The 12,287-nt window shown below is 43.9% G+C and overlaps 1 protein-coding gene across 1 annotated transcript in view; it reads left to right on the top strand.

Moving 5' to 3' along the window:
- Window positions 1-7,188: 7,188 nt before the first annotated feature.
- Window positions 7,189-12,287, top strand: part of TIE1 (tyrosine kinase with immunoglobulin like and EGF like domains 1) — a 36,940-nt gene continuing 31,841 nt past the window's right edge. Inside the window, exon 1 of the mRNA XM_088674103.1 lies at window positions 7,189-7,292. The gene's annotated coding sequence lies outside the window, so the exon portion shown is untranslated. The remainder of the gene's footprint in view (window positions 7,293-12,287) is intronic.

Below are 12,287 nucleotides of genomic sequence, written 5' to 3'. Positions count from 1 at the left end.
AACAATAGTATAATTTACTGTGACTGCTCTCTGGTGCTGCTAAAACTACCCTGATGTCCCTTATTGTATAACTGCTTTCCATGTTGTTGTTTTCTTTAGTATTTTGCCAGGCCAGTGACAGAAGCAGCCTGTTCTATAGTTCCCAGAAAAGAACCTCCAGTACAAAATGGAGGGTTGTTTCTAAGTACAGTCGTACCTTGGAAGTCAAACGGAATCTGTTCCAGACTTCCAAAACGTTCAGAAACCAAAGTGCTGCTTCTGATTGGCTGAGGGAAGCTCCTGCAGCCAATTGGAAGCTGTGGAAGCCCTTTCGGATGTTCGGCTTCCAAAAATAGTTCACAAGCTGGAACACTCACTTCCGGGTTTGGGGCATTCAGGAAATTCCCCTCATCTTCCAAACATTTGGTTGAATAGGAACATGCTCACTTATTGCTTTATTCAGGTGGAATTCAATCACTTATCAGGTTGCACAACTAAAGTTGATCTTGTACAACAAATCTGCTTATCCAAAAAATCAGACTTTTTGTGATAAAGTGACAAAAGGAAGCCCACTGGATAACTCTTGCTTTTACAGCATGTCTTCTAACCTCCCCTCAAGCAAAGCAGCATGCATGCTCATTAAATAACCAGTGTTGTTTAATCTGCCTGGAAACAAATCAGCCCTTATGCTCAATAAACAGGTTGTCTGGAAGCACCCACACCCCAACATTCAAGTGGGGGAAAAGTTTTTTAAAATAAATAAATAAATGCCAATACACATATAATATAATACCTGTTTACTAGTGTTATAAACTAGTGAGGGGTGGTGCATAGAAAGCTGATTTCTCTAACCTTGTTGTCTCATAGAATCAGTTTCCAGGGTTCCCTGGAGAGAAGTAACTATGGCGAAATCTGTAGCATAAATGTTAATATGCACACACAAGACCAGAAATGTAAACACTATAGTACACTCAACATTTCTAGTTTCTACCACTGGAGGGATCTATAACCACACTGGACTGCTTGATCTGCCTTGGACGGTATCCAACACTCTATAAAAGAGTGCAGCTGTGATATAGTTTGGGCCTATTAGGGTTCTTCTAGAATCATAGAATTGCATAGTTGGAAGAAACCCCAAGGGTCATCTAGTCCAACTCCCTGAATATTACAGTGGTGCCTTGACTTACGAACGACTCGACAACCGAATTTTTCGAATTACGAATGGGGCAAATGGCCGCACGCTTACGAATTTCTCGACATCCGAACGGAAACCGTGGCAGTTTAAATAGGGTTTTTTCGACTTATGAATTTTTAGATGGCATTGCTTCGACTTAGAATTTTTCTATTTCCAATGCATTCCTTTGAGAAATTGCGTTTCCAATGGCACTTTTCGACTTACGAATTTTTCAACCTACGAAGGTGCCTTCGGAATGGATTAAATTCGTAAGTTGAGGCACCACTGTATATTGTATTGTAAATGTATCATTCAGATCCATTTCTTTTATGTGAACATTTGACATGTTGGCTTCCATCCATTTCCATCTTTCAGTCATGGATGTGGGTTGCTATTCTACCACTTGCCATCCACATGAGTGGGTGAAGGCTGATGGAATGTGTCCAGGGGTTTCCCCTGCCCTCCATTGCCTTCTTCTGCTTTAGGCACACGTAAAGGTGTTTCTGTACCTTTAGACACACACCCTTAAATGATTCCCGGGAAGTATGAAGAGTGCAAGAGAAAGTTATACCAAACTTTGTTACCATGTTTCACAATGGGTAGAATGGAGGCTTGTGCTTTAGGGGGGAGACTGGAGTAATGCCTATTTCTATTTGTTTTGGGTTTTTTAATTAATACCTGTACCATCGTGGTATTTGCCTGGCTTAAGCTTGCACATGAGTAAGAAAGATGTTTTGTGCAATATTGCTGTATTAATTTGTTTAAAAAGAAAGGACTGCACTTATAATCTATGTACTGTATATACTGTACTTATAATGTATATATTGCAATTATAATCTATGACAGGGGTCCCCAGACTTACCCGGCTTTCGGAGTGCGCGCCCGTGCGCATGTGCACACACACTTACTGGCACAGTGGCACGCTTCCAGGTCGAAAAAGGCGCCGGAAATCGTTTGTGCGCATGCGTATGGGCCTCCCCGACCCGGAAGTGCACCGGAAATGACCTCTTCTGGGTCGGGAGAGGCCCATACGCATGCGCACAAACGATTTTTGGCGCTTTTTTCCGACCTGGAAGAGCGCCGCCGCACTGCGTGCCGTAAGAGCGGGCGGCAGCAGCGGGCATCGTCGCGGACCGAATTGGGAGGCCAATTGGGCCGCATCTGGTCCGCGGGCCGTAGTCTGTGGACCCCTGATGTATGATATAATCACTCACATGGGCTGCATGGGGATAGCTCCTACAAACTAGGTTGTTTAAATTTCAGAAGTACTTTCAGCATGCAGCAGTTGCTGGAAATGCTCATTTTGTCTGGGCCACCAGAAACAAAGTGGCTAGTGTGTGCTTAGGAGCAAACTGAAGTAGGAATGTGGTTGGGGGTGCTGGTGGGGCACCCTGGCACTGCAGCAGTGGCCTACTGGCAGCAGCATCACTGCCACTTACCAGGGCTGGAAAGATGCTGTAGGGTGGAGCCGAGTTCAGGGCAGCATGGACACACTATAGGAACACTCTCACACCCTCACCACCACCTTCTCCCGTCCCTGTCTAGTGTGTGGTAGTGGCATCGCTGCAGGGAGGTCAACTCCACACTGCCACCCTGATCTAGCTGGCGCTGCGTGTGAGGATAGAGACTACCCACCAAAATGTCACTGCACATGTGACAAGCCACACCCCAAAAACGTGTGCTGATGGTATTTAGCTGCGGCGGCAGTGAGCGCAGATTTTATTGGGTTGTTTTTATTTATTGGATTTTCCATGGCAAATGGAAATCTGGATCAAAGGTTTTAAAAGTACAAGCTAGCATTTTGAGGATGGTGTGTGGCTCTGGGGTGTGTGTGAAAACATGAGCAGCACCAGTTTCAGCACATATCTCACAATAAATTCCTGTCTGGAAGCACCCAGCAATTTGGCTTTGTGAGGAATGGCTAAAAATTATACAACCTGGAGAGATGCAAAAACTGCCTGCTTCAGCAAGCCTCCCTCCTCCCTTCCCACTGCACCATTTGTAGTTCCTCTCCATTATGTGGCTTTTGTGACTATACACAGCTCATAATAACCAGTCAAGCAAGATATTTCAGTTTCTGCTTTGTTGTTATAGCAGCAGCCTTCTTGATGATGAGAAGCAATTCCTGTTCATTTATTCCTTGGAGTTTAGCCTTCAGATACGTAGGCAAATGTGTGTACTCTGCCAGAGAGACCCTGAGATTCCTTCTGTGTCTTAATCTGGACTTAGGTCAAGGAGAGGTCAGTTCCTGCCTTTGCCGCTATTGTTGTCAGACTGCAAGCAGGTTTTGCAAAACTATGTTTTCAGGGCAGCTGCCCCTATGTTTACACAGAAGTGTTCTCCAAAGGGAAAGAAAGGAGTGGTGCTTATTAAGGGATTAACCCAGCAGATGCCTGTTCTGCTGACTGTTGAGCATTTTTGCACATGACATTAAAAAAATGAGCCTGAGCCTTTCCTGTACTGTTGGTTACACATAAGTGCAAATGCAAAACACACATTAGAGTTCAAGGACACATTGCAGGAAAGCAAGAAACTCAAGGAGGGCATGAAGCAGAGCGGGTGAGAGGTGTGGTCTGGAGAGAGTCCAGAGGGCAAGACAGGCCCCAAGGCTGAGGCTGGTCTAAGCATCACTTCTGGTACCCGTGTCTATTTCAGTGAAACTTAGGGCTGAACTCCACATGAAGTTAATTGTGTCAAAGCAATTAATATGCACAGTTTTTCATGCTTAAATACCTGCTGAGGTCCTGTACCCCTGAACAGTATTAGAAGAGTAGGGAAGGGTGTTTTTGCGCTTTCCCCATCCTGACAAAAATAATTCCCACCCTGAAGCCCATATTAACCCAGGAGGGAAGCTCCAATCAGATTATTCACATATTGTAGATAAGATATTGCTCAGAAAATAAGATAACTTCTCAGTTAGTGAACATTCGTATTAAGTCCCATTTACAAAAAAAAACCCCAACCCAACAACCCTGAAGGCAGCAAATAAATGAGGCAAACTAAAACTGTCATTATGTAAGCTAAATGGGTGGTTAATTTGCAGGCACCTTACCTAGAGAAACAATTAATTTCAGTATCAGAGATAAGGTGTCAAGGAGAGAGGGGGGAAGAATAGCTTTGCCTGTCTGCTAGGGAAGTGGCCATTCAGAACATCTCCAGACGGGCAGTAGTCTGCAGGATGAAATCAAATGGATACATGAAAATTTAAGTATAATGTGCTCTGTTGCCCTAGCACAACAAATCAACTTTTGAAAAGAAATTACAGTATTTTTATGGCTAGGAAAGTGATGTAGAGATGCATTGAAAAGTTGTGTAAACACCCCACAATCAATTCAGGGTAAATGCTCAATAAATAGATTGCCTGCAGGAGCTCTTAGAAGGACTTCCGGTCTGCAGCGCCGGCGAGAGGACGCAGTGACATCGAGCTCCGAGGTCCCTGGCATCGCGGGGGGGGGGAATCCGCAGGGCGAGCGGATTCCCCAAAAGAACCCCGGGAAGAGCGTCCTGGGGGCGCAGGTCCAGCAGAGCTCCGGACCGCGATTCCTCCGCTGCCCAGGGAATCAATAGAGCCCCTGTGAGCCAGCGGAGTGGAGAGTCGCGGGAGCCATTTTGGACGTCAGCTTACCTCCGAGAAGCGAAGCCTCGAGTCTTCTGCCTGTTAGCTGTGGATTCTTCCAAAGAAAATTAAAGGAAAAAGTAAGTGGAATCTTCAATTGGACTTTGAGATAAATTTGGCGTAATTTGGGGGGGGGAAGGAGGAGATTTAAAAAATGGAAGTCGATCTCTTCCTAATGATCAATGAAGAGGCGCAACACTTATCCCTAAGCCGAAAGGGAATCTGAATGATTGGGAAACCCGAGAGAAAGGAAGATTTTGGCAGCCCTTCTCAGTCTCCCGGAGTCGGCACCCCTTGAGGACCAGCAAGATTGCTGGGGGGAAAGCGCTTTGACAGCTGTCAAAAGCTGTCAAAACTGTTAAAAGACCAGACAATTATATTGAACTGCTGTGCAACACTACAATTTATCACAAGAAGAATTTAAAGTTAAGTTAACCTGAACTGGGATTTGATGGGATTTGATATATGGACAAGTTAAAAACAATGGGAAAGGACAGCCAAGATGGAGGCGATCGTGTAGTAGGAAGGAAATTTCTAGTGCCTTTTGTCTCCTAATCTCCTGCCTGCTTGCGGTTAAGAGCAAGAATGAAAACAACTTATGCCCTGGCCTTCCAGGAGGCAGTGTTAGACTATCTGCAAATACTGAAAGACACCCAGAAGACATTGCAACATTTCAGCTCATCATGTACAGAAATTATGCTACAAGAGCAGGACTCAAAGGACAATTTTGACTGTCAGATCAAGATTAATGAGTCAGAAACAGAGGCAATGACAAAACTGAGTTGGATTATAAAAAACAGGAGCTGGATGAGGCACAACAAGGATTTGAAAAGAAAGAAGATGAGGCCAATGAACAACAAAATGAAATGAAGAAGCAAGAAAAGAGAAACCCTGGAGGGACTGAAACTTGGAGTGGGAAGATGGAGGAGTGGGAAATGCAGAAGGAGGGGGGGGCAGAGGCCTAGAAGGGGAAATGGGAAAGACGGGGGGTGGGATAAAATTTTTAGTTAAAAGGTACTCAGGTTGGCTGAACAACGGTCTCTGAAATTTTGGCATGTTAAAGGAAATGTTGGTTCAATTGGGGGAATGACATTGGGGGAGGGGAAGGAGAGTGTTTAAAAGTAAATGTTAAGATTCTGACTAGAAAAATGACTGTATATAATTATTGAATTTTCTGGAGGGAGAAAGAAGAATGGTTGGGGAAGGAAAATTTAGATTTGTAATAATTATTGTTATGTTTAGATAGGTGTCTGGGCAGAGAGCTACCTCTCTCCCTCTCTTTACTCGGAAGCACCTGGTGGCAGGGGGTGCTCTGAGGGTGGAGGAGGGGGGGAGGGAAACCCAGACACAAAAATGGATCTCTTTTGGAAGGCCGCATCTCACGGGCTCCTCTCGTGGCAGGAGGGGACCCGGGTGATGGGGCAAGAAGGAGGAGGAGGTTAAAGTGATACTTTAAGGAAAAGATTTTGAGTTAAGATTAGAAAATCCGCCATAATTTAGTTTAAGATACTAAGAACATCAGGAAGAAGAGATTCAAGGAAGTCACAAATACAATGTTAAGAAATAAGATTTGAAAAATTTATTTGTTTGTTTTCTATGTGTGTCTTTGTCTTTGTTTATACAAAACTAATAAAAATTATTATTAAAAAAAGAAGGATTTTTCAATTGTCTTAATTTTTCTCATATTTATGAATTTCTTAATTTATCCACTATGATTTGTTCTTCTATATATTTAATGATCTAACAGTGCTTTATTCCAGTTTACCTAAAACAAATATTAGGCTAAGAGGCTTAATATTTTCTGTCCTTTCCCCTCTGCCCTTTTTAAAACATTGGTGTTAGTTTGACCACCTTCCTCTTCTCTTATAGGAATGTCTATTTTAGTGGCATGCCCCAATTGCCCCATCTTTTTGTTGGAAGATGAATTTTGCATTTGAGTTTTTTTTAAGAATTTGGATGTATATTGTTTGAACTTGTTAATCTTTAACTGATTTGTCAGTTACCCTGGACTTGAACAAAATCTCCTGTTGCTTGTATTCAACATCTCCAGGTACCCTCACAGAAAAAGCTTCAGATGGAATCTGTCCACCAATTTCTGCAGTGTACAGTAATGCAATGAACTCATTTAAATTTCTTTGCAGCGCTGGCCCCATGTTTTGGGGTTCCCTTAGGCAAGATGCCTTCAGTGCCCCGCCTCCCTGAGTGGGCCTGTGAAAGGTAATCTGAGATTGAGAGTTACCTTAATCTAAGATTTGTTAGTTAATATGTTTGTTAATATGTTATTTCCCCTGTAAGTGAAAACCAGGTAGAACTTTGGGGAAGGGGGGACTCGGGGGGGGGGGTAGTAGAGAAGGTGTTCTAAGACTTTTGAATAGTTCTGTAAGAAAGTAAACAATTGATTTTTTCCACATCTTCATAGACTGGAATGTAACAGGACCACCTGTTCCTTAATGCTGTTGGCACCACCCATTTACTTGCTGTCTCCCATTGGACCCAATCCACACAAGCACACATAGGAAGAAGGTAAGTGAAGGCAGACTGAACAGGCAGCAGCAATAGGAAGGAGGAAGGGGATAGAGCTAGGGGTCTCCATGGGATAGCAGTGAGCTCCCTGTTGGGGTGTAGACCTTTTCTGGCGCCCAACAATACCAACTCATGGCACATGGTGCATCTGCCTCCCACTCCAGTTTTGAGGTATTTAAAGCTGCTGCTCTTTTTCTTTTTTTTAAAGCATGGCTCTTTTGTTGTTGTTGTTTAGTCGTTTAGTCGTGTCCGACTCTTCGTGACCCCATGGACCAGAGCACGCCAGGCACTCCTGTCTTGCACTGCCTCCCGCAGTTTGGTCAAACTCATGTTCATAGCTTCGAGAACACTGTCCAACCATCTTGTCCTCTGTCGTCCCCTTCTCCTAGTGCCCTCAATCTTTCCCAACATCAGGGTCTTTTATCATCCACCAAATACTATCAGATTTGACATGAACCTGCACCTCATCTGGTGTGCTTTCTGTATCTCCAGTTCTGCTGACATAATAACCTTGCTTACTCATTAAGATTAATTACTTATCTTTAACATCTCATTGACTTGGAAGGGCAAAAATATCCATTGCAATCCAGTTTCTTTGTATTTCCTGATGTTTTTTCCTGTGTGTTGTTGACAATTTTTGTTTCGGGGAAGGAGTGCTTATTCTGATCACATCAGCAAGTTCAGACAGATTAGTTATTGTAGTTCCTGTCTATACTGTCTTCTTTGTTCCAAAAAACCTCAGCTTGAATTGTTCAGAGACTGAAGGTGCTTCCAGACAGGGACTTGTTGGGGCATCAGTGCTCCTCATGCATGCAAGTTTTCTGCATCTTGGGATGAAGAATGTCAAATTTGTTTCTCTCAGTGGCTATTTTCCAGTCTTAAATTCACTACTCCACATTACCACTGCAATTTTCAATGGAAAAAATATATAAAAGCTTGCCAGCATTTTAGTACAAATTTATTCTAATAAACACATTTTTGGATGAAGTTTAGCCTAATATATACAATTTGCCAAACAATCCTTAGAATCCACATACTGTTGGCCCCAAAATGCCAGCCTGTATTTCTTTCCCCATTTCATTTACCCTTTCTAGACAAATTCTAATAAGTCAAAACAAAAACAAAACAAAAAACAGTTCCCAGAAATCTGTTTGCAATATCTCAATGACACGTTTACAATATTAACTTCCCATCTGGAAATACCCTCAATCCCGGTCCTCCTGCTTTGAACTTAAGGGGTTCTGTTTTAACTAAATACCTTCTAACTTTCAAATGCTACTTAAGCTACATTTTTATGCACACTATGCCCACCACCACAACCCTATGGTATTTATTCCCCAGGTAATCATGCACTGGGGTGCAGTGGCGTAGCTAGCCACTCAGGTGCCCGGTGCAGTGCGTGCATCCTGCAGCCAGGGGCAAGCCAAGGCAGGCCTCCCTCTGCAGCCTCCCCCTCAGCTGTAGGGCGTGGTGGGCAGCCGCAAGCCCTGTGCTACTCGAAAAGCAGTGCAGAGCTTGCAGGCAGTCCGCCCGCTGCCTCCACCTCAGGAGAGACGCGTGGCTCACACACGCTGCAGGCCCCACAGTGTGGCACCCAGTGTCCCCCGCCTCACCTAGCTACCAGTGGCGTAGGAAGAGGTGTGTGGTGGGTGCAGGAGGTTTTTTTTAGATTTTAAGAACACATATTTTTGCCATTTTTTCACCCCCTCAGTGATGACACCTGGGGCGGCCCACACCCACTGCAACCCCCTTCTTACACCACTGCTGGAGTGTGCCTCATGTTAGGAATAATAATAATAATAATAATAATAATAATAATAATAATAATAATTTATTATTTATACCCCGCCCATCTGGCCGGGTTCCCCCAGCCACTCTGGGCAGCTTTCAACAAAATATTAAAATACAGAAATCCATCAAACATTAAAAGCTTCTCTAAACAGGGCTGCCTTAAGATGCCTTCTAAAGGTCTGGTAATTGTTATTCTCTTTGATCTCTGGTGGGAGGGCATTCCACAGGGTGGGTGCCACTACCGAGAAGGCCCTCTGCCTGGTCCCCTGTAACTTGGCTTCTCGTAGCGAAGGAACCGCCAGAAGGCCCTCAGTGCTGGACCTCAGTGTCCGGGCAGAACGATGGGGTGGAGACGCTCCTTCAGGTATACTGGACCGAGGCCGTTTAGGGCTTTAAAGGTCAGCACCAACACTTTGAACTGTGCTCGGAAACGTACTGGGAGCCAATGTAGTTCTTTCAGGACCGGTGTACTGTCTCTCTCGCTGTTTGTTTCAGTTGCTTATTTCTCTTGGTCATGTGGCCCATTCTTTAAAGAGTGTGGTGCTATGCCCCACGCAGGGAGCACAGCTGAGTTGTTTTGGCACTCCTCCCCAGGCAGCTGGCAACACTGGCTCTGGTGAGAGGGAGCCCAGACCTGCTGTGATTCACCCACCCAGTGCTCTGCAGGGGCACCCGCTTTCCTGAGCTCCACGTCAATAGTCGGAAACAGTGAATGGCTTTCCTCTTCCTGGCCTGGCTTGCTTTAGATTATCAGCAGGATAAAGAGTGCTCTCAGACTTTCTGTCAGGCCTCCTAGCCCCTTCTCCCTTTCTTCCAAGTGGCCTTAAATTTTGCTGGGGAATTGTTCTGAACTATGGTCACACTTCTCAGCCTAGAGTCAAGAGCTAGGTTTCACAGCCAACTCTAAGAAAGTATCTGGGACGTCAGCCCTGAGGCACTGTCCACATGATGCAATGCAACGTAGGACCACTTCACCTGTTTCACAGTTCCTCAGCACATAAACCCTTCCATGCGAGTTCACCACACACGACAATGTACGTGATGGGATTCATGTGATTTCTGATTTCACTGTACGAACACGTGAATTGGTGCTTGCTTCCAGAACTTTTGAAAACTGAAGTCAGTGGGTTATACTTGCATATTTACAATTCTGCGTCCATGTACGTTAACATTGTGTAACCCAGAGTGGGACACATCTTCTGGGCAACACTTGAAATAAGCTGTGCCCCTGACTGTGTTGCTGATACAGGGGCATTTTAAGTGTGGAGGTGGAAGGTGGGTAGAAAAGGAAAGGTGGTTTGGCAGCTACATTATAGACTTCCTCCCAAGCATATTTATTTACCCAAACAGGCGACTGCTATTGTTCTCTGTCTAGCTCCTCCCACCCTCCTGGCCCAAGCTTAATCCTGTGTAGGCTAACAAACAAAAAAGGGTCCCACAGAGCAACATTATGCACTAGGAGGGTAAACATAAGGAAGTAACCCTTCCTCAACCCTGTAAATGCAAGCAACCATGTTTAGGCTCCATGTAGCATTTTACCAGCCCCAGGACACACATGCAAATTTTCATCCTATTTTGCATGAACACATACATAAATCCAGCTGCATTCACGCACCATTTCACATGTTGTGATCTGTGTATATGTGCAGCTTTGAGAACAGTCCGAAGCAGTCATGTCACACATGTAAGGGTTAAACAGAAGCAGAAATACAGGTCACAAAAGAGGAAAGTTAAGCTCAATATTATTTCACAAGATTACAAGTATAGTAAGTTTGCCCACAAGGCTTCAACCATAAATGGGGATATTTACCAAATAATGGGCTCATCCACACTGGAGTTTATTCTGGATTCAAAGCTGCTTGTGTCTTTATATTTTGTATGTGTGTTGCATCCACACAATACCATCCTTACCCAAGTAGTAACCCTCACCCCCCCTCTTGTGAAATCCAGATTTTACTGATCTGTGACTAATCCAATAAGGGAATGAAATTCAACATAGAATCATATGTTACCATATGTTGTTGTTTTTTTACATGTGTGATGATGTTTCACTGGGTGCCATTCATTGCCCCACCCTTCCATTTTGTTTCCATCAGCCCAAAGAAAAGGATGCAGCCTGCCTTTTCCCACCAATGTGTTGCTGGACTCACAGTATGGAACATAGGTGGTTATATTAATTTCAGTTACTGCTTTACTTGAACCCAAGGTCATCTGGAGCAGTGTTTCCAGACTGTGGTAATATATGTTTTAAATACTTTTAAAGGTTTTTTTTAATTTTATAATTTGCTGTTGCTACTTTGGATCTCCTTCAGGAGGAAGGATGGGATGATGATGTTGATGATGATGATGATGTGATGATTTATTACCTGCCCTTCACCAGCAAGTACCAGAATGGGTTACAATAACTTAAAATTCAGTATTTTTAAAAGTTAAAAAAATTAGTCACAGAAACATCACAGGTTTCAAAGGTGTGTCTTCAGCATTTGCAGAAAGCTGTGTAGTGAAGTTACCAGACACATCTCTCTGAGGAGGGAATTCCACAAAATCATCGTCGCCATTATCATCATCCTATAAAACCTTCAGCAAGTACTGACCTCTGTTTAGATCACATTGACATCATAGGTATTTGGTCATGTGAATTGACCCTCAGAGTGTTGGGGAACTACATCTTTAACAGGTTCGTTTGACTTGGCACAGAAGAGGGTGCATGCACCCCCCTCTCCCCGTTGATAACTCTGTGGTACATGAGTGAACCTGGCTGATCCACAAATGATGGTTGTGTAAAACAAGATGGGCTAGAACATAAGGCAGTACCGCCCATCCATTGTGACCTGAAGGCAGCCCTGTTTAGGGAGGCTTTTTAATGTTTAATAGATTATTTTATTTTATTTTTCTGTTGGAAGCCGCCCAGAGTGGCTGGGGAAACCCAGCCAGATGGGCGGGGTATAAATAATAATAAATAATAATAAAAATTATTATTATTATTATTATCTGCATGTCTCTGATTTCCTGTAGTGTGTAAAAAAGTTGCATAGCACTGCTGTAATCACAGCCATGCACAGACTTCCAGAGGCGGACAGTTCCCCTGGATTAATCAACTTCAGGACTCCATTATACCGTCTTTCCTCAGCAACAGTAAACTGTTGTTCCTGATTAGCATCAAAAGAGGCAGAAAGAAAACCACATCTCTCCCAGACAGGGACC

Source organism: Zootoca vivipara, chromosome 7, assembly GCF_965207765.1.
Source record: "Zootoca vivipara chromosome 7, rZooViv2.hap1.1, whole genome shotgun sequence".
In the NCBI taxonomy this organism is placed as follows: domain Eukaryota; kingdom Metazoa; phylum Chordata; class Lepidosauria; order Squamata; family Lacertidae; genus Zootoca; species Zootoca vivipara.
This window is presented reverse-complemented; position numbering and strand designations above follow the sequence as displayed.